At 41.3% G+C, this 23,554-nt stretch overlaps 1 protein-coding gene across 2 annotated transcripts in view; it reads right to left on the bottom strand.

Moving 5' to 3' along the window:
- crispld1a (cysteine-rich secretory protein LCCL domain containing 1a) overlaps positions 1-23,554 on the bottom strand; it is a 68,541-nt gene that overhangs the window by 25,687 nt on the left and 19,300 nt on the right. Inside the window, exon 1 of one of the 2 annotated variants that reach the window (XM_062021081.1) lies at positions 3,485-3,503. The exons of the other annotated variant lie outside the window; for it this stretch is intronic. The gene's annotated coding sequence lies outside the window, so the exon portion shown is untranslated. Of the gene's footprint in view, positions 1-3,484; positions 3,504-23,554 lie in introns of those variants that run through there. 2 annotated transcript variants of the gene reach the window in all.

The following is a 23,554-nucleotide window of genomic DNA, read 5'->3' as shown; positions in this document are numbered from 1 at the left end:
ACATTGTGAAATTATATTGCAGGGATTTGCTCAAAAATGAGGTGACATTTTGGACTCAGTCATTACTGCTTCTCGTAATGTGCTGTTATGTTGACTAAAAATGCATGTAAGTAATTCCTTGCATATGTTCGTGGTAAAATGTAACTCTAAAAATAATGAAAATGTGACTCTGTGGTGACTTGACAGAATCATATTTCCATTTAGAAGGTTTTCTGGGAACGCTAAGAGTCTTCCCACCACGCTGACCTGTATTCCACCATACAGAACCCTGCACGAACGGCAGCTGTACACGATTTCCTCTGAAGGACACCACATGTTGCATTTTAATGGCACACTTTCACTCTCACCTACAAGCTCTTAACCCAGTTCCCGGAAGAGTCCATTAGTTTTTTATTCATGTGCATGTGGTGTTAATTGTCATAGATGTCACAAGTTTCCACATTTTCAGACGTTGGACCCTAAAAGTTAAACCTGGCTTCTTCCTGAAATGTAAGAGCTGATGTTGCTGATGTTCGTTAAGAAATTATCAATGTCGATGCCATTATCGAATCCTCTTACCTCTTACCGAACCGTGGCATAGGCCGGCCCGAGGCATAGGCCGTATAGGCAAATGCTAAGGGCGCCGTCCATCAGGGGGCGCCACGCCAGTGCCACAAATGTTGGAGAAAAAAAAAAAAAAGTTGGTACTATTATTTCTAAATACAAAAAAATAATCCCTCGTTAATTAAAATGCAGAGTAAAGCCTATTTAATAGAAATATTATTTGTTACAACATTACGCCCCCCCCCCTGCACGGTGCGCCCCCTCCCTTCCCGTATCATGACTCTTTTTGGACGTCACCACATCAAAAAATCAACACAAGATGTCAAAAAGGCCAAAACTGTCAGGTGCCCAGGGAAGAAAAAATAGAAAAGAAGAGGAGGAGAAACGAGAAAAAGACAGAGGTAGCAGGTAGGTAACGTTAGCCTACATGAAATAATTTGTCTGTTACAGAATGTGATAGTAACCTGGCTTTTTAGCATTAAGCTAATGTTACATGATTCGGCAATTTCTAATCAATAAATAGCTAGTTCTGTTTTAACGTCGGGTTAATATTGTGGAGGGGGCTAAATTGTTATGGAAAATAATAATGTAACGTTAGGTAATTACAGTACTCCCACCTTACATTCCTCAGGGACATTTGTATTAGATCTTTTAAGCAGGTGTTTTTTGTTTACCATTGTTATTGCCTTCTGGTTAGCTAATGTTTGCCCTGCAGGTAATAGTCACTTTTCCACCCCTTTATATATTAGGTATAGTTGTAAGCCTAGTTGTTAAAGTGCACATCATTAATGTTAATTAAGCAATATCACATGAGAGGGAATGCTGTTTTTTAATTTGAGCACTGCTGTGATTCGGTTAAAGATAATCATAACATAACATTCTCATATAATATGTTAATTTGCTTTCTTTAAGTAAAAAAAGGTCAAAGACAAAGCTATTCGGTTTCTTGTGAGTATATACACTTCACTGCCGATGTGGGAGGGCGCCACCTAAAATCTTGCCTAGGGCGCCAGATTGGTTAGGGCCAGGCCTGCCGAACCGATTCCTTATCGAATCCCCTATCGAATCCAGATGGGTTGTTGTGTGTGCACCTTGTGTGGGCACTGAGTTCCAAAAGCCGTAGATGTTATGTGACATGGCCGGCACACTGTTTATATGAAGGAAAGGCAGACGTGACTGAGGACAGCATGCGGACGTTAAAGGGTGAGGGTTTCAGGTGAGAGAGGACGCTAAAGGCACGCCCCCGGTGAGCCTATAGTGCTGCTATGTGCGTTGTAAATAAAAAAATTGCCGACAAACACATCACCAACATGGACGAGGTGCCGCTCACTTTTGACATCCCAGTGAAGCACACTGTGGAGAAGAAGGGGACCAGCACGGTAGCGAATCGATACGCACAACGGGGCAAGAGAAGTCAGCTTTTACTGTTGTGCTAGCTTGCTATGCTAATGGACAGAAACTGCCACCTATGGTGATTTTCAAGGAGGACGCTGCCGAAAGAAAAGTTTCCACCTGGAGTCATCAGTAAGGCCTGACGAAAGAACTCCAACCGCTGGACATGGGTGTAAACAGGACGTTCAAAGTGAAGTTGTGAGCGTCATGGGAGCGATGGATGACAGACGAACACAGCTTCACGGAAACTGGGAGGCAGTGTCGGGCGAGTTACGCCACAATTTGTGAATGAATTGTGGATACTTGAGCTAACGTGTCTGCTTGCACCGTTGTTCGAGTGTTCTCAAAAGCCGACATCTTTTCCGAGGAGCCCCACGGCAACGACACTGACTTTGAAAATGACAAGAGGGAATCTGCCGTGTTTGATGGAGAACTGGCCCAGCTGTTCATTTCGGACACAGAAGATGAGGACTTTGATGGATTTGTAGATGAGTATTGATCAAAAAATTATGTGAGTACATTGATAAATACTTCAATAAAGTACAACCAAACTCAGCTTTTTTTTTTTTTTTTTTTTTTTTCAAACTCAGCTTTGCTCCTGCTGCCTTTTTAAAACAGCTACCATGCATGCTAGCATATGTTTTAAGCTAGCATACAGTATGTTCAACCATGCTTGCGGCCAAAAATACGCTGTGCCTTATTTATGCATTAAATACAAAAATAGCACCCGTAACTGACACTAAGGTCGCGAAAACGGGAACCGGTTCTCAAAAAGGGATTTGAATCCATGGAATCGGTTCTTTTCTTATCGAAGCATCGGGAGAACCGGTTTTCGAACATCATCCCTAAAGAGCACTACTAAAATTGTCACCCACTTTGGTTCACAACTGCTGAAAAAAACAACACGTCTACCCTCCAAACAGGATGTTTGGTGTTAGAGGAATATTTTCCCACCATTGGACAGAATAAACTGTGCATGAGATCTCATCTCATGTACTTTTCATTACGTTAAGGAACATAACGTGAATGCACCCTTTGTTTACTATCCATGCTAATACACACACATTGTATCTCCTTTAGGTTCCGGAAGAAGAGGTACCAGCGATGAGACAAAGGAAGAAGAATGTGTGTGCGCTCGGCACACAGTTAACGTTCAGTTTCAGTCCCCGCTAAGGCGACGCAGCAATATGGAAAAAACACATGTGAGGAGAGCGTCCATTTTTATATAAGTCGACGGACTTTAGAGAACTTGGTCTTGGTCTCCAGCAATGGTATTTCTACAGTTTGTACTTACTTTTTTTGTAGAATGAATTGTTAATCTTCAATTCTAATCAAAGACTTTGCGACGAAAAAGCAAATCTCAGCAGCTTCTCTGCAAACATAAATGTCAGTGGCTTTGCTGCGTTTTTGCTAGCAAAAGTGTACTTAAAGGGGAACTGCACTTGTTTTTTTTTTTATGTTGCCTATCGTTCACAGTCATTATGAGAGACAAGTACACAATTCTTGGAAGCTGAAAACATCCCAGTTATTGCATGGTCAGCATACTCACCGGACATGTCACCCATTGAGCATGTTTGGGATGCTGTGGATTGGCGTATACGACAGCGTGTTCCAGTTCCTGCTAATATCTAGCAACTTCGCACAGCCAATGAAGAAGTGGACCAACATTCCACAGGCCACAATCAACAACCTGATCAACTCTATGTGAGGCAAATGGTGGTCACACCAGATACTGACTCCTTTTCTGACCCCCCAAACTGCACATTTTAAAGTGGTATTTTATAGTGGGCAGCCTAAGGCACACCTGTGCAATAATCATGCTGCTTAATCAGCATCTTGATATACTACACCTGTGAGGTGGGATGGATTATCTTGGCAAAGAAGAAATGCTCACTAACACAGATTTAGACAGATTTGTGAACAATATTTGAGAGGACTAGGTATTTTGTGTAGATAGTAAATTTTAGATCTTTGAGTTCATCTCATGAAAAATGGAAGCAAAAACAAAAATGTATATTTTTGTTCAGTGTATGTACAATATTATTTTCTTCCGTGATTTCGTCCGTGCATTGAATTCCGTTTCCATAGCAGCGCACTTCCTACTTCTTGCAAAAAATGTGTGTTCCTACTTCCGAAAACAAACGCGAGTGTTTTTTCTAAGCATGGCAAACTTGGTAATACACAACAAAGACGACTATTTTTGGAGATATGAGGATACACATCCTTATCTTTTTTTAAGTTAAATATACTGAGGCTGAACTGTTGGTTACAGAAGCAAGCACAAACAGAAGGTGAGACGTTGGAGCAGACAGAAGCCAGGAGTGTGATGTCGGCTTGACTCGAATACGTAAATGTGGAACTTGGAGCCAAGGTATTTTGACATAAATGGAGTGTTTACCCAAAAACGTCCTCGGGCAGCTGGACCAAACGCACAACTGTCCATCGAGTGAGTCACACTTTAAATATTGATCATGATACACATAGCACACATGCCTGTTATGACAACTACAGTACATGTACTGTCAGGCTAGCTGTGTACAAACCAAACATGAAATGTGGGCTAATACTTTACAGATACTGTAATATGATTGTTCATATTTTTCAGTCAGTACAGAGTTCTGTCCTATCGCAATGTGTTGTGCGCTACAAACTCAAACGCGTTTCATGCTGACGTAGAAGCTAGTTTATCTCTTTCCGTAGCTAGCTTTTATGGCTAATACCAAAGCATGCCGATGTGTTACTACGCTAGAAAAACAGTTCCTAAGTGTTCGTTTTTACAACAACAATGTCGTTAGAGCTTGGTTATTATACAGGTTACAGAACGTAAACAAAGTATTGTTGACGATTTTTGAATGCATTTTTAAAGCAATTTAGAGGTACAATTGATTGCTCCCATTAGCTGCATTGCTCGCCACCGAGTTATAATGCAAAAAAAACAAACTTTTGTCTTCTTGTCTCTCATAATGATTGTGAACAATAGGCAACATTTAAAAAAAAAAAGTGCAGTTCCCCTTTTAAAATTTTTTAAATTTTTAGGTCCTAGTGTCTTTAACGTGTAAATATCATTGCGTTGGATTGTTAAATATTATGCATTGATTTTGTTTTGAAATAACACACGTGTTTCATGTAATTGTTGTGGAACATGTCGTGGAAGAAGGATATCCTCTATAAGAGGGATAGCGGAACAGTGTTTCGGTTGGATATGGGAATAAAACATTTTTGGAACTGGTCGTGATTAGAAAAACAAGTCGCTTCAGAATTTATTTCTAAGCACAAAGATCTGGAAAGCACTTTGCAGCCTTTGCCATTGGAAAGTGATCAACTATCGTGGCAAAGGTTGCTTGTCATTGAAAGAGCATTGCGAGGAAAACAAACATGCAGAGAAGAAAAGTTTGAGAAGAGAAAACTACAAACTGGTGAGTCATTTTCATAAGTTACTACTCTTAATGCAGTAAGTAATATTATAGCATATTGCTGTTGACCAGTACAAATTATGTCTCATGATCTTAATCATCATTAAAAATACTAAACCAACTTGTACTAGATTTAGTGTGCATGGCCAAAGTTACCTAAACAGCACTATAAAGTATGATCATGAATTTATTAAGATTACATGCAATAAAAAGCTTCATGTTGTAATTGAATAAACCAACAGACTTGTAGCAGATACCATGAATCAATCAATCAATCAATCAATCAATGTTTATTTATATAGCCCTAAATCACTAGTGTCTCAAAGGGCTGTACAAGCCACAACGACATCCTCGGTGTCGAGTGGGTCTGACATAATATTGTGAAAGTCCAACACATCAGCGAAAGTCGAGTCCATGGTGGGGCCAGCGGGAACCATCCCGAGCGGAGACGGGTCAGCAGCGTAGAGATGTCCCCATCTGATGGACAGGCTAGCGGTCCACCCCGGAGCAGAGTAGAAAAGAAAAGAAAAGAAACGGCAGATCAACTGGTCTAAAAAGGGAGTCTATTTAAAGGCTAGAGTATACAAATGAGTTTTAAGATGAGACTTAAATGCTTCTACTGAGGTAGCATCTCTAACTTTTACCGGGAGGGCATTCCATAGTATTGGAGCCCGAATAGAAAACGCTCTATAGCCCGCAGACTTTTTTTGGGCTCTGGGAATCACTAATAAGCCGGAGTTCTTTGAACGCAGATTTCTTGCCGGGACATATGGTACAATACAATCGGCAAGATAGGCAGGAGCTTGACCGTGTAGTATTTTATACGTAAGTAGTAAAACCTTAAAGTCGCATCTTAGGTGCACAGGAAGCCAGTGCAAGTGAGCCAGTATAGGCGTAATATGATCAAACTTTCTTGTTTTTGTCAAAAGTCTAGCAGCCGCATTTTGTACCATCTGTAATCTTTTAATGCTAGACATAGGGAGGCCCGAAAATAATACGTTACAGTAATCGAGACGAGATGTAACGAACGCATGGATAATGATCTCAGCGTCGCTTGTGGACAAAATGGAACGAATTTTAGCGATATTACGGAGATGAAAGAAGGCCGTTTTAGTAACACTCTTAATGTGTGACTCAAACGAGAGAGTTGGGTCGAAGATAATACCCAGATTCTTTACCGAGTCGCCTTGTTTAATTGTTTGGTTGTCAAATGTTAAGGTGGTATTATTAAATAGATGTTGGTGTTGAGCAGGACCGATAATCAGCATTTCCGTTTTCTTAGCGTTGAGTTGCAAAAAGTTAGCGGACATCCATTGTTTAATTTCATTAAGACACGCCTCCAGCTGACTACAATCCGGCGTGTTGGTCAGCTTTAGGGGCATGTAGAGTTGGGTGTCATCAGCATAACAGTGAAAGCTAACACCGTATTTGCGTATAATGTCACCTAGCGGCAGCATGTAAATACTAAAGAGTGCAGGGCCAAGAACTGAACCCTGGGGAACTCCGCACGTTACCTTAACATAGTCCGAGGTCACATTGTTATGGGAGACACACTGCATCCTGTCAGTAAGATAAGAGTTAAACCAAGACAAGGCTAAGTCTGACATCCCAATACGCGTTTTGATACGCTCTAATAAAATATTATGATCAACAGTATCGAAAGCGGCGCTAAGATCAAGAAGCAGCAACATAGATGAAGCATCAGAATCCATCGTCAGCAATAGATCATTAGTCATTTTTGCGAGGGCTGTCTCCGTAGAGTGATTTGCCCTGAAACCGGATTGAAAAGGTTCACAGAGATTGTTAGTCACTAAGTGTTCATTTAGCTGCTGTGCGACAATTTTTTCGAGAATTTTCGAGATAAACGGTAGGTGGGACACCGGCCGGTAGTTCACCATGAGGTCAGGATCGAGGTTAGGTCTTTTGAGTAGAGGATGAATAACCGCTTTTTTGAATGCTAGAGGAACAGTACCAGAGGAAAGTGATAGGTTTATAATATTTAACACTGATGGACCTAATAAAACAAAAAGCTCCTTGATAAGTTTCCCAGGAATTGGGTCAAGTAAACATGTTGTTTGTTTTGTCCCATTTACACATTTTAACAATTCCTCCAATGTTATTTCATCAAAGAGAGAGAAACTATTTTGGAGGGCAATGTCCGTCGTATATACAGTCATATTTGTGTTAATAGAACCCAGTTGTGGCTGGGATGCATTGTCTTTAATCTCTTTTCTGATGAGTTCAATTTTCTTATTAAAGAAATTCATAAAGTCATCTGCTGAGTGGGTGGAGCTACTGGGAGGAGTCCCTTGTTGGGTTAGCGATGCTACTGTACTAAACAAAAATTTAGGATCATTTTTGTTGAGGTGGATGAGATTTGAGTAATATTTAGCTTTAGCTGAGGTAAGCATGCGTTTATAAGTTATTAAACTATCACTCCATGCTTGATGGAAAACCTCAAGTTTAGTCGCACGCCATTTGCGTTCCAGCTTTCTACATGATAATTTCTGGGCTTTAGTTTCTTCTGTAAACCATGGGGTACGCCTTTTAGGGGCCCTTTTTAGCTTTAGCGGTGCTACAATATCAATGGTGTCGCGCAGGGCGTCGTTAAAGTTGTTAGTGAGGTTATCAATAGAGCCCACATAATTTGGGAATGATGCCATTACTGAAGGCAGTAGGTCAGTAAGAGTCGTCGTTGTGGCAGTATTAATGTTGCGGCTGCTATAGTAGTTATTATTATTATTATTAGTTTGTTGACAATGAGTCAGAACTTCGAATTTTATAAGGTAATGATCGGACATTACTTTAGTGTACGGGAGTATCGTAACTTTAGAGGTGGTGACACCCCTGACAAGCACTAGATCTATCGTATTACCGTTGCGATGCGTGGGTTCATTTATTATTTGTGTAAGACCACAGCTATCAATTATAGTCTGGAGCGCCACGCATGGAGGGTCCGATGGGGTATTCATATGGATGTTAAAGTCTCCCATTATGATTATATTGTCGGCGTGCGTCACTAGATCAGCAACGAACTCTGAAAATTCATTGATAAAGTCCGAATAGGGCCCAGGGGGGCGGTAGATGACAGCCAGGTGGAGAGGCAGCGGTGTGACAAACCTCATAGTGAGCACCTCAAACGAGTTATATTTATTATTTAGGTCCGAGGTAAGGCTAAAGTTTTTGTTGTATATTAGTGCAACACCCCCACCCCTTTTAATGGGGCGGGCAATATGCGTTCCCGCATAGCCAGGAGGAGACGCCTCACCCAGCGCAAAAAATTCGTCTGGTTTGAGCCAGGTCTCGGCTAAACCAACGACATCAAGATTGTTGTCTCTGATGACTTCATTAACTAATAACGTTTTGGAAGACAATGACCTTATGTTTAAAAAGCCCATATTATAGGTAGTGGGTTGTTTTGAGGAGTTTTTGTTGAAAGTATCCGTAGTAGCAATATTAATAATGTTACGTTTATTATGCATAGTGCACTTTAAATAATTTCGACCATATCTAGGAATTGATATGACAGGAATTTTTAGATTGTTTGCCACCTCAGTAAAATGCATGTCCACCTCTGACGCAGAAAAAACATTATGTGAGTTGTATATTATTCTAGAAGAATTGCTATGTGTGCAGGGATTATCCAGCCTGGCGCTGGCTAGTTCTATCTTAACAGACTCCTTATTAGCGCTTCTTTGTGGATTAGCATTTAGCTTTTTCGTTAGCCCCGCTAACAACAAAGCATTTAGCTTTGTTGTTAGCCCCGCCCGACACCCCCGCTTCTGCTTCCGAGCGCATCGCTTACGTCTCTTTCGCTGGCGGTCTCCGCTGGTAGTGGACGCCGCTGCTTCAAAGGCCACTGCTGGATGTAGCTCGCGAAGAATTCCCAAGCTAGCGAGCAGGTCCATCGTACACGCATCTATCAGCCCAAAATGGCCCGATCTCTCCACATCCAGAATCGTAAGTCGGTCGTAAGTGATCACGGAGTGAACACGCTGTGAGCCAGCCATGAAATTGACTGAATTGAGGGGTATTTTTGCCCTCACTTCCAGGAGCGCTCGCACGAAGCCGCTGCTCTGAAGCGCAGCCATCTTGAAATCTTACATCCATGACTTTACTTTGTGACTCACTAGTTAAAAAACAAAATATTTGAGTTTATACAATTACAATATTTGTTATCAAATATAGCCATCACATCTCATGTTCATGAAATGCCTTATAGTGGTGTGGTGAAGAGATTTTCTCAAAGCAAACAAAACACTGAACTAATTTAAAAAAAAACTATGGATATTGTACATGTTGGAATTAAAATATTTTTCTTAACTATTGATGCTGTGGTACAGTCATGAAAAAGAGGTGTGGGTTTAAGTTTATAGCATTACATTTGAATTACGTCACTTCCAGCTCATCGAATATGCGTGGTGGTCAAGCAGTGTCTGTTCTCAATAGGTACTGGGCGCCATTTAGCCTTTCCAGAAGAAAAATGCCTCTAGTCTAGCGTTGTCTTCGGCTGCACGTATTGTTCTAATCGCAAAAAATTTTTCAGAGTTCCTCGAGAAGTAATTAAGAAGGGTGGAAGAGTGCAAGCGGCACACACTCCAGTACAAGGGTGCAGAGTGGAAGAACGCAAAAATATGCAGTCACCACTTTGTTAAAGGTTTGTTTGGTACATCTTTAATATACTTTACTCGTTTAGCATTTTCCATTGAAGTATTATCTTGATATTATTTGTATTACATTTTTTAACAAACAGAAACCAGAAAGTGTAAGCGCTGCTTTCGATACAGTCGATCATAACATTTTATTAGAACGTAACAAAACATGTATTGGTATGTCAGACTTAGCCTTTTCTTGGTTTAACTCCTATCTTACTGACAGGATGCAGTGCGTCTCCCATAACAATGTGACTTCGGAGTATGTTAAAGTAATGTGCGGAGTTCCACAGGGTTCGGTTCCTGGCCCTGAACTCTTCAGCATCTAAATGCTGCCGCTAGTGCTATATGCTGCTTTAATTTTCCTGAGGGATCTCTCCTGAACGAATCAATAAAGTACTATCTATCTATCTAGGTGACATACGTAAATACGGTGTTAGCTTTCACTGTTATGCTGATGACACCCAACTCTACATGCCCCTAAAGCTGACCAACACGCCGGATTTTAGTCACCTGGAGGTGTGTCTAAATTAAATGGATGTCAAGCAACTTTTTTGCATCTTAACGCTAAGAAAACGGAAATGTTAATTATTGGTCCTGCTAGACAAAGGCACCTATTATGCAAAATTCGATAAGGTATCATTTAATAATACCACCTTAACATTTAGCAACCAAACAATTACACCAAGCGACTCTGCAAATAGTCTCTGTATCATCTTCGACCCAACTCTCTCGTTTGAGTCACACATTAAGAGTGTTACTAAAACGGCCTTCTTTCATCTCCGTAATATCGCTAAAATTCGTCCCATTTTGTCTACGACCGTCGCTGAGATCATTATTCATGCGTCTCGTCTCGATTACTGTAACGTGGTATTTTCAAGTTCTCCCTATGTCTAGCATTAAAAGACTACAGTTGGTACAAAATGCGGCTGCTAGAGTTTTGACGAGGACAAGAAAGTTTGATCATATTACACCTATGCTGGCTCACCTGCACTGGCTTCCTGTGCACTTAAGATGTGACTTTAAGATTTTACTACTTACATATAAAATACTTAACGGTCTAGCTCTATCCTATCTTGCTGATTGTATTGTACCATATGTCCCGGCCAGAAATCTACATTCAAAGAACTCCGGCCTATTAGTGATTCTCAGAGCCCAAAAGAAGTCTGCAGGCTTTAGAGCGTTTTGTATTCGGGCTCCAGTACTCTGGAATGCTCTACCGGTAACAGTTAGAGATGCTACCTCATTAGAAGCATTTAAGTCCCATCTTAAAGGCCTACTGAAACCCACTACTACCGACCACGCAGTCTGATAGTTTATATATCAATGATGAAATCTTAACATTGCAACACATGCCAATACGGCCGGGTTAACTTATAAAGTGCAATTTTAAATTTCCTGCTAAACTTCCGGTTGAAAACGTTTATGTATGATGACGTATGCTCTTGACGTCAATCGTTGAAACGGAAGTATGCGGACACATTGAATCCTATACAAAAAGCTCTGTTTTCATCTCAAAATTCCACAGTATTCTGTGTTGGTGAATCTTTTGCAATTTGTTTAATGAACAATGAAGACTGCAAAGAAAAAAGTTGTAGGTGGGATCGGTGTATTAGCGGCGGACTACAGCAACACAACCAGGAGGATAGCAGACGCGCTAGCCGCCGACCTCACCTTGACTTCCTCCGTCTCCGGGCCGCCGACCGCATCTGTGATCGGGTGAAGTCCTTCGTCGCACCGTCGATCGCTGGAACGTAGGTAAGCACGGGTGTTGATGAGCAGATGAGGGCTGACTGGCGTAGGTGGATAGCTAATTTTTTTAGCATAGCTCTGTGAGGTCCGTTTCCTAAGTTAGCTTCAATGGCGTCGTTAGCAACAGCATTGTTAAGCTTCGCCAAGCTGGAAAGCATTAACCGTGTATTTACATGTCCATGGTTTAATAGTATTGTTGATTTTCTGTCTATCCTTCCAGTCAGGGGTTTATATCTTTTGTTTCTATATGCAGTTAAGCACGATGCTATCACGTTAGCTCCGTACCTAAAGTGCTTCGCCGATGTATTGTAGTGGAGATAAAAGTCACTGTGAATGTCCATTTCGCATTCTCGACTCTCATTTTCAAGAGGATATAGTATCGGAGGTGGTTTAAAATACAAATCCATGATCCACAATAGAAAAAGGAGAAAGTGTGGAATCCAATGAGCCCTTGTACCTAAGTTACGGTCAGAGCGAAAAAAGATATGTCCTGCACGCACTCTGGTCCTTCACTCTAACGTTCCTCATCCACGAATCTTTCATCCACGCTCAAATTAATGGGGTAATCGTCGCTTTCTCGCTGCATTGAAAACAATGGGGAAATGTGAGGAGCCTTTCAGCCTGTGACGTCACGCTACTTCCGGTACAGACAAGGCTTTTTTTATCAGCGACAAAAAGTTGCAACTTTATCGTCGATGTTCTCTACTAAATCCTTTCAGCAAAAATATGGCAATATCGTGAAATGATCAAGTATGACACATAGAATGGATCTGCTATCCCCGTTTAAATAAAAAAATGTCATTGCAATTTCATTGCAAGTTTCATTGCTTGCACTGCAGCTGCAAGCAGAGCAAATGTGGGACAGGAAGATGTTCCTGTATGTCTGCAAGACTGTCCTGCACTGATTTGTGTCGCTGCCAAAATTGTGCCAATATTTCCATGGAAACAGAGGATAAAAGCACATGGGAAGATGGCTCTGATGATAGTGATAGTTAAGAGATGAACAATGTCTCCCTTCTTCAGAATATGCAAAGTCCCACTTAATCAGTTAGTTGTCTAATAAAAATTTGAGTTTTTACCCCATTTGAGAAAAATCCCTCAGAGTATTTTACTATTTCTTTTTTTTTAGTTACTTAAGTTAAATACTTTAAAAATAGAATGTGCGGTTACAGTGCACTTGACCTTAAGAAAAATTATAATAATCATAGTTTGAGTTTGTGCCAAATTTGAGGAAAATCTATCAAATAATTCTTGAGATATGGCTTTAACAATGTGCAAAGTTAAGACAGAATAATAAAAAGATGTATTTCAAAAAAATACTCAAAACCTGCTGTGACATCAACACATTGTTTTGTTCATGTAAATATTGTTTTGTACCATATTGTGTACAGATTCTAAACTGTAATGCAGTTTTTGTTGTATTTCCATTTTTTGGCATTATTCGATATTTTGATTGATGTCAGCCATTTTGGGCCAAAGTGTTCTTTATTTTATTTTATTTTTTACTTCCTCTTATAACACAGTATCTACTGAAATTTTAAATGTATAAAACATCATTGTTTAGCAAAATGTACCATGTGTATGTTCAATTGTACAGGTTGCTTTTCACTTATTTTGAAGCGTTTTTTTCATTTTTTTTGTATGTTTTATGGTTTAAATTCAAATTAAAGTATACCAATGCTAAAATACTTGTCTCAAATGTTAGGTATATGTATTGATGTCAATTTGTGAGAGTGATTATGTTTCCAGAATGAATGTAAATACATTTACAAGACAAAACAGCTGCATAATATTTTAGTTTTTTTGTAATTCCTATTTTTATACATTTATGGCTGTAAAAAAAAAACGCCAGGATAATTTGCAGAGAACTTTTAACCTAATGTCCACAATGGCATTGTCTATGCAAAAATGCAAAAAAAGAGAAGTGCCCAGACGTGGGAACGAAAATCACTTTCTAGCCACTTTTTCCTGCTTCACCTTTTGGCCTATAAGCCAGCCGCAAAAGGAGGGTGTGCACAAACTACATTTAAATCTACATTTGAAAATATTAGACTTTTGAATTTGGATTAAGCTTGATTATTCGCTTGCATAATGTGAATACATTTTAAAAAAGACCCCAATATTTGGACTCAAATGCAATTTAACTGTCAAAATGTCTCCCAGGAATGTTTAAAAAAAAAAATATTTTACTTGAATAGACGTCATTTATTTGCACAAAAGTTGGTAACAGTTTTGTCCCAATTATTTTATTGAAGTGAAATTTGCCAGCAAACGCACCTGATGTTGTCACTTTGGCGGCGTCTGTCCCGATGGGGACTTTGGCGGAGCAAATTACTGCGCGGATTGCTTTCCCGGGATGCAAAACAACTAGACTGGACATGGCTTGAAGGTAAATACATCTTTAATTTGACTATAAAGAAGGAACAAACAAAAGCCGCGCACAAGGCGGAGAACAAACTTGGCTATGAAACAAAAAACTTCAACACATAAACTGAACTATGGTCATAAACAAAAACTACTTGAAAAGCATGGAACTATGGCATGGATATCAAAGGTAGCATGGGTAGGAGAGGGTAATCATGGCATGAAGTGAGCAGAGGTAACAGAGGTAATGTCGCCAGGACGACCAACTGAAGACAGGCTTAAATAGTAGTGACACATGATTAACAACAGGTGCGTGACTCCAAACAAATGACAGGTGAAACTAATAAGTAACCATGGTGACCAAACAAGGGAGCGTAAACATGACTAAAAGAGTCTTAAAACCAAACAGGACATAACTAAACAAAACATGATCAAAAAGACATGACAGAGCCCCCCTTAAGGACAGGTACCAGATGTCCAAAAAACCAAACCAAAAAAACAAAGCAGGATCAAGAGTCATGGGAGGGCGGGAGGGGGACATGGCGGTGGGTCGCCAGACCAAGTGTCCCCGAATCCACCGGGGCAGAGTCAGGTGGCGGCGACGCGTAGAAAACCGCTGCACCTGACGAGGTGTGCGACCCGGGAACGGCCACATCCGTGGCAAACGAGGAGGTCGGCGCACTTGGCGTGGCAGACGCTCAGGGAATGGCCACATCCGTGGCCGATGAGGAGGTGGGTACGTCGTCGTCGTGGCAGGCGTGGATGCGCATGTCCTCGTCATGGCAGGCGGCGAATCTTGGCATGGTGCGGCAGGCGGCAAAGCTTGGTGTGGTGCGGCAGGCGGCGAAGCTTGGCGTGGGTCCTGGCTTGAGTCCTGGCTGCTTGGTGCTTGGTTTGGTGCTTGGCTTGGTGCTTGGCTTTGTGCTCGGCTTGGTGCAGGTACTGGAGCCTGCTGTGGTGCAGGTATTGGAGCTTGGCGTGGTGCAGGTACTGAAGTTTGTCGTGGTGCAGGTACTGGTACTTGTCGTGGTGCAGCCACTGGTGCTAGACGTTGTACTAGCTGTGTTGCAGCTACTGGTGCTAGCCGTGGTGCTGCTACTGGTGCTAGCCGTGGTGCAGCTACTGGTGCTAGCCTTGGCGCTTGGCGTGGAGCTAGCCGTGGTGAAGGTGCTAGCCTTGGAGCAGGTGCTAGCTGTGGAGCAGGTGCTAGCCGTGGAGCAGGTGCTAGCCATGGAGCAGCTACTGGTTCTAGCCGTGGTGCTAGCCGTGGTGCTGCTACTGGTACTAGCCTTGGCACTTGGCGTGGAGCTAGCCGTGGTGCAGGTGCTAGCCTTGGAGCAGGTGCTAGCCGTGGTGCAGCTACTGGTGTTAGCCGTGGTGCTAGCCTTGGAGCAGGTGCTAGTCTTGGAGCAGGTGCCAGCCGTGGTGCAGCTACTGGTGCTAGCCGTGGTGCTAGCCGTGGTGCTCCTGCTGGTGCTAGCCTCGGAGCTGGTGCTAGCCTTGGCGCTGGTGCTAGCCTTGGTGCTGGTGCTAGCCTTGGCGCTGGTACTAGCCTTGGAGCTTGGCGTGGAGCTAGCCGTGGTGCAGGTGCTAGCCTTGGAGCAGGTGCTAGCCTTGGCCTTGGTGCTAGCCTTGGCTTTGGTGGAGGTGGAATAGCTGGGGGTTGCGGCTTGGCACGCCGAAAGACTGGTGGTGGTGGCCTGGCTAGAGGCTCATGTCCTGATAATGTTGGATCTTGTCCGTAGAGTCTCTTGGGGCCGGGTGATTGAAAGAAAAAGTATTGAGAAAAAAAAAATCCTGGTCTGTGACGTCATCAGGGCGAAGCCGGGCTGTCTGCTGCTTGCTTCCGCCCGGAGGGGGAGGAGCTTGTGGGAGCGACGTGTCCTGTCCGCTCGCACAGGCCTTCCCTGACGACCTTCGTCCTTGGCGCCGTTTCCGGGACTGGAGCGACGCGCTGATTGGCACCAGCTCTCCCCCAGACCCCCACATCAGATCTCTGCGCTCCACGGGGGAATAAAGCAGCGTCTCGGCCTCCCAAGAAGCCTCATCCAACTCGTCCATCGTAAGGTTGCTTGCGGGAAAGCGATTAGCTGGCGACATTCTGTCACGACGTGGACTTCGGCAGCGTCTGTCACGATGGGGACTTTGGCGGCGCAAATTACTACGCGGATTGCTTTCCCGGGATGCAAAACAACTAGACTGGATATGGCTTGAAGGTAAATACATATTTAATTTTACTCTAAAAAAGGAACAAACAAAAGCCGCGCACAAGGCGGAGAACAAACTTGGCTATGAAACAAAAAACGTCAACACATAAACTGAACTATGGTCATAAACAAAAACTTACTTGGAAAGCATGGAACTATGGCATGGATATCAAAGGTATCATGGGTAGAGGGTAATCATGGCATGAAGTGAGCAGGGGTAACAGAGGTAATGTCGCCAGGACGACCAACTGAAAATGACAGGCTTAAATAGTAGTGACACATGATTAACAACAGGTGCGTGAGTCCAAACAATGACAGGTGAAACTAATAAGTAACCATGGTGACCAAACAAGGGAGCGTAAACATGAACTAAAAGAGTCTTAAAACCAAACAGGACATAACAAAACATGATCACGAAGACATGACAGATGTTTGCATTGACCTGAGCACTGACTGGATTACAACCCGGGCCACATCCCGTAACAGTTAAGATAAAGGAGCATGCACAGTGAAAATAAATTGCCTGATTAATCTGCTCATTTGTTTTTCATGCATTATCCATCTATCCATTTTCTACCGCTTGTCCCTCTCACAGTCGCGGGTGGTGCTGGAGTCTTTATCAGCTGCAATTGGGCGGAAGGCGGGGTACACCCTGGACAAGTCGCCACCTCATCGCAGGGCTAACACAGATAGACAGACAGCATTCACACTCACATTCACACACTAGGGCCAATTTAGTGTTGCCAATCAACCTATCCCCAGGCGCATGTCTTTGGAGGTGGGAGGAAGCCGGAGTACCCGGAGGGAACCCACGCAGTCACAGGGAGAACCTGCAAACTCCCCACAGAAAGACCCCGAGCCCGGGGATCAAATCCCTAACCCCACTAACCCCTGTTCCACCGTGCTGCCCTGCCCAAACATGCATCTAATTAATGTATAAGGTTAGAATAACAATAATTTTACACAAAAGGGAAAAAAAGACAATCAGGGTTATTTTTTAAGGGAGTTGGTACCCCTTCCTGTGTAGTTCTGGGAAATCCTGGCTAAGGAAATCCGAGCTCCCAATATTTTCCTGGTCACACAGCTAAATGCAAATTAGTGATGTGATGTTCGCGAACTAGTTGAGTCTTTTGAACAGCTCTTTTAAGTGAACGGATTCCCAGTTAGGAGTCGTTTGTGTACAATACATTTTTATTTTAAAAAATGCCCACACTTACATTTAATTCTTATTTGTATCTGTTTTTTTGTATTGTATACATTCTGGGGAAATGTTTGGATGAACTTTATCTGTAGCATGCATAGTTTTTATTTTTAGGTGAGGTAAAATGCAAAATAGGTACGTCATTGTCAAGCACAACTTTCTGGAATGTATACAATAAAAACACACGCCAGATTAATAAATAATAATATTTCAAAATCATTTCCACCAATAGTGTAAATATTGGAAAGACTCAAGATTCGACACAAAGAACCATTAAAGTGAGTGATGGGTTAAGCGTAACTGTACTGGAGGTATTGTTTCCATCTCATCATCTCGACACCTTAAGTCTCTCAGCAACGTTCACGCTGCGTTGTTTATTTCGCTTGACACTTCATTTGCTCCACTCCACCCCCTTGCTCACTCATCTGGTCGCATTCCAAAGGGTATAGAAGTACTTCCTCTGCACGTGTCGGGTTTCCTGTTCCATGTGTAATTAAGTGTGCAGAAAACGGGGGAAGTATAACAGTAGAAGAGAATTGTGACTTTGTACTAAAGCCATTTGCCCATTAATAGTATGTTCTAGTCTTTTTCATACAGTCCAGTGTAGTAATACGGTATTACTGTAGCATACATTGTATATACATTGTAGTTAATCATTTTGAACAGTGTTGTTTGGAAACTTGGCATTTGCAGTAATTGTTTTAGGAAATGGTGGCACACAAATTTAGAGGATGGTTTGAAGGCAGGGTGGAGGCCTACTAAGCTGATCCAGTCATGAGGGATGTGCAGATCCATGCTAAAATATCGATACCGCTGATACCACATCTTTGTACTCTAATATCCATCCTCAAATTAAAATAGCAAAAACTTTTGATACTTTTGTTCAGGGGTGTCCAAACTTTTCCAGCAAGGGCCAGGCCGTATACTGAAAAGTCAATGCGGGGCCATATTGAAAAAACTTTTTTTACATTTAAAAAAAATGCTAAAAACAGATGTTGTGTTAGCTATGTATTATAGGCGACTAAGTATATTAATTTTAATTACTAGTTAGAACATTGCAGCTTTTCTTAATTGTATAACAAATATTTGCTTTTTTCTTATAATTTTTTACTGTTGTTTTTCCCCATTTAAGAATAGAAAAAAATAATAATACCATGATTGTTTAACTGCATAACCTAGCGTGTCAAAAATTCTGTCTGTAAGAAAATATTAATGTTCATGGTTATTGTGGTTGTTGTTAATTTTCAAATTAATTAATTGGTTTGTATTATTTTATATTTTAACTAACTAACTAAACTTTGTTCATATGTTAAGTATATTTTATTTTCATTTTGCTTCTAAAATTTTAGATCAGGGGTTTCTAAACTTTTTCCACCAAAGGCTGCATACTAAAAAGTCGAGTACAGTATGAAGGGGGCATTTTGTCACATACACATACTGCTGATATACACTACCGTTCAAAAGTTTGGGGTCACATTGAAATGTCCTTATTTTTGAAGGAAAAGCACTGCACTTTTCAATGAAGATAACTTTAAACTAGTCTTAACTTTAAAAAAATACACTCTATACATTGCTAATGTGGTAAATGACTATTCCAGCTGCAAATATCTGGTTTTTGGTGCAATATCTACATAGGTGTGTAGAGGCCCATTTCTAGCAACTATCACTCCAGTGTTCTAATGGTACAATGTGTTTCATTGGCTCAGAAGGCTAATTGTTGATTAGAAAACCCTTGTGCAATCATGTTCACACATCTGAAAACAGTTTAGCTCGTTACAGAAGCTACAAAACTGACCTTCCTTTGAGCAGATTGAGTTTCTGGAGCATCACATTTATGGGGTCAATTAAACGCTCAAAATGGCCAGAAAAAGAGAACTTTCATCTGAAACTCGACAGTCTATTCTTGTTCTTAGAAATTAAGGCTATTCCACAAAATTGTTTGGGTGATCCCAAACTTTTGAACGGTAGTGTATATCAGCAGTATATGTATGTGACAAAATTATATATATATATATATATATATATATATATATATATATATATATATATATATATATATATATATATATATATATATATATATATATATATATATATATATATATTTATTTATTACGTTCCATTTTTTTTTCTTTTTTCTCTTGCATTTTTCCTGTTGTTTATTAAGGATAGTTATGTTATTATTTGAAAATACACCATTTTTTAAATTTTAGCAGCCACGTTAGGTATATTTTCACAAAATCAGTATCGGATTGGTATCGCCGATACCAGCCTGCATTTTACTTGGTATTGGATCGGAAAGAAAATTAGTCGTTTTTCAAATCACTACCAGCCATAAAACTTTTCTTTGGTTAGCATTTTTGCAGCAGGTCCTTGAAATCCGCAGAGCGCTCTTGTCATAAAGAGGATCTTTTAAATAGCAACTTTGTAGTAGGTCCTTAAAAACAGCACAGAGCCACTGTCATAAAGAGGATATTTGACTTGCATTTTTGCAGCAAGTCCTAAAACAGCCGGACAATTCTTTTGCATAGAAGATCTTTGGCTAGCATTTGCATTTTTGCAGTAAGTCCTTAAAACAGCAGGGCAGTCTTGTCATATACAAAATTTGACTAGCATTTCTGCAGCAGGGCCTTAAAAACTGCAGAAAGCTCCTGTCATAAAAAGGATATTTGAGCAGCATTTTTGTAGTACCGTATTTTTCGGATTATAAATCGCAGTTTTTTTCATAGTTCTGCCGTGGGTGCGACATATACTCCAGAGCGATTTATGTGTGAAATTAATAACACATTACCGTAAAATATATATATATGTTTTTTTCCTTCTTTATTATGCATTTTCGGCCGGTGCGACGTATACTCCGGAGCGACGGATAATCTCAAAAATACGGTAGGTCCTTAAAAACATCAGAGTACCATACGATATCAAACTCTGGTTATGTCGAGCGGTGGTTCTCCAACTTTTTTCACCAAGTACCACCTCAGAAAAAATTTGGCTCTCCAAGCACCACAATGATGACCAACATTAAAATACAGTAGTGTAGTAGGCCTAAGTATTCATTAAAAACAAGGCAAGTACATTTTATATTTTTGGCCACTGTAACATTACACACAGTTTGAAAAGTAACACTGTGTTTCAATATAGGAAAATAAAACACTGTACTTTTGTCAAGTGATTATTTGGCCTACCACTAGATGGAGCCCGTGTACCACTGGTAGTACACGTACCACAGTTTGAGAATCAATGATATAGAAGACCTTTGTAGAAGGTCCTTGAAAATAGCAGTGATCTTGTCATATACAAATTTTTGAATGTTTTCGCGAGAGGTGGTTAAAAACAGCAGGGCAGCTTGTCATACAAATGATTTTTGCATAGTGTAAACATGATGTTATGACTTAATTTCTAACTTTTTGATTGATTGACACTTTTATTAGTAGGTTGCACAGTGAAGTACATATTCCGTACAATTGACCACTAAATGGTAACACCCGAATAAGTTTTTCAACTTGTTTAAGTCGGGGTCCACTTAAATTGATTCATGATACAGATATATACTATCAGATATATACTATCATCATAATCAGTCATCACACAAGATAATCACATTGAATTATTTACATTATTTACAATCAGGGGTGTGGAGGGGGGGGGGGGTAGGATGTGGACAGCAAGTAGTGGACATAGAGAGAGAGAAAGAGAGAGAGAGAGAGAGAGAGAGAGAGAGAGAGAGAGAGAGAGAGAGAGAGAGAGAGAGAGAGAGAGAGAGAGAGAGAGAGAGAGAGATCAGAAGGCATAAGAAAAAGTATCTGTATTTGATTGTTTACATTTGATTATTAGCAATCCGGGGAGGGTGTTAGTTTAGGGTTGTAGCTGCCTGGAGGTGAACTTTTATTGCGGTTTTGAAGAAGGATAGAGATGCCCTTTCTTTTATACCTGTTGGGAGCGCATTCCACATTGTTGTGGCATAGAAAGAGAATGAGTTAAGACCTTTGTTAGTTCGGAATCTGGGTTTAACGTGGTTAGTGGAGCTCCCCCTGGTGTTGTGGTTATGGCGGTCATTTACGTTAAGGAAGTAGTTCGACATGGACTTTGGTATCAGGGATGTGCAGTGGATTTCATAGACTAGGCTCAGTGTTGTTTTACTCTGTCCTCCACCCTGAGCCAGCCCACTTTGGAGAAGTGGGTAGGAGTGAGGTGTGATCTGGGGTGGAGGTCTAGAAGTAATCTGACTAGCTTGTTCTGGGATGTTTGGAGTTTAGATTTGAGGGTTTTGGAGGTGCTAGGGTACCAGGAGGTGCATGCGTAATCGAAAAAGGGTTGAACGAGAGTTCCCGCCAGAATCCTCATGGTGCTTTTGTTGACCAGAGAGGAGATTCCGTAGAGAAATCTCGTTCGTTGGTTAACCTTTTTGATTACCTTGGTTGCCATTTTATCACAGGAAAGGTTAGCCTCTAGAATGGAACCTAGGTAGGTGACCTCATCTTTCCTGGTGATAACAATGTCACCCACTTATATAGTGAAGTCACTGACTTTCTTAAGATTGATGTGGGACCCAAACAGGATGGATTCCGTTTTACCCAAGTGTATGGATAGCTTGTTGTCAGCGAGCCAGGTGCAAGTTCTACAGAGCTCAGCACTGAGGATTTTCTCCACCTGTGACTTGTCCTTGTCGGATACCAGCAGGGCAGAGTCATCCGCAAACAAAAACAATTCACAGTCGCATGCAGATGACAAGTCGTTTATGTATATTAGGAACAGTAAAGGTCCCAATATACTGCCTTGGGGGACTCCACAGCTCACCGAGAGGGGGGGGGGGTTGGGGGACACGGTGCCCTTTACCTCTACCACCTGCTCCCTCCCCTCCAAGTAAGATTGCATCCAGCTCCATGAGGTTTTGTTAAATCCGATTGCTCTGAGCTTATCCAACAGTATAGCAGGGTTAACGGTGTCAAAGGCCTTCTGAAGGTCCAGCATGACCATGCCGCAGTATTTGCCCGCGTCCACCTCATGTTTGATGTGGTCGGTCAGATAGAGAAGGCATGTGTCAGTGGAGTGGTTAGTTCTGAAGCCGGATTGGAATGTGTACATGAGTTTATTAGTGGCAAGGTAACTATCGACCTGTTCATAAACTATTTTCTCTGTTACTTTCGAAATGGAACTGAGAATAGAAACAGGTCGGTAGTTGCCAGGTTCCAATTTGCTTCCTTTTTTAAAGAGGGGGGTTACTCTTGCTATCTTATATTGTCAAGGCCGGTGGCCTTGTTTGGGTGGAGCGCGCTCAATTTTTTAAACACCTCATCAGCTGTGACCATTTCTAATTTGAAATCATCATTGGATACTCCTATCTTTCTGTAGAAGGCTTTAATGTGTTCTACACCAAAGCGACCAGAGTGGTGGGACAGCTTGTTGACAAGAGTTGCGGCTATGCTGGTGAAAAAGGCGTTAAGTCTGCTAGCCACCTCCATTTTGTCTGTAATGAGGGAGTCACCCTCCTTGATGCTGATGTTGGTGAGTCTGGTTTTAAGTTTCTGGCTGCAACCAGGAAGCTGGTTGTTGAGAATTTTCCAGAGCTCACGTGGCTTATTTGTGTTTTCCTCTATTTTGTCGTTAATGTAATTTTTTTTTAAGGATTTAGTCAGGTTGGTTGACTTATTTCTTAATTTATTGCATTGCTTTTTGAGAGTTGAAAGGAGTGATTTGAGGTTGATATTATTGGGTTGTTTATCTACTTCTGTTTTACACTTTTGGTATTCGGAGTATTTTCTGTCTCTGTCTTTTATGGCAGCTAATAGGTCCGGATTCATCCATGGTTTTACGAGCGGGCTTTGATCCTGACTGTTTTCACGGGAGCCATGTAATTTAGTATCTTTAGGAACGCTGTTTTGAAGCGATCCCATGCAACATCGACCAGGTTGCTCGCGAGCACAGGGGACCAGTCCCACTCATCTAATTTTAAATTGAAATGATCACTGGAGTATTTTTTAAGGGATCTGGTGTTGTGTTCATTCAAGTTAATCTTAAATACTGTTCTTA

Source organism: Entelurus aequoreus, linkage group LG15 (genome assembly GCF_033978785.1).
Source record: "Entelurus aequoreus isolate RoL-2023_Sb linkage group LG15, RoL_Eaeq_v1.1, whole genome shotgun sequence".
Taxonomy (NCBI): domain Eukaryota; kingdom Metazoa; phylum Chordata; class Actinopteri; order Syngnathiformes; family Syngnathidae; genus Entelurus; species Entelurus aequoreus.
Note: the sequence above shows the minus strand (reverse complement) of the source record. Positions and strands in the feature narration are given on the sequence as shown.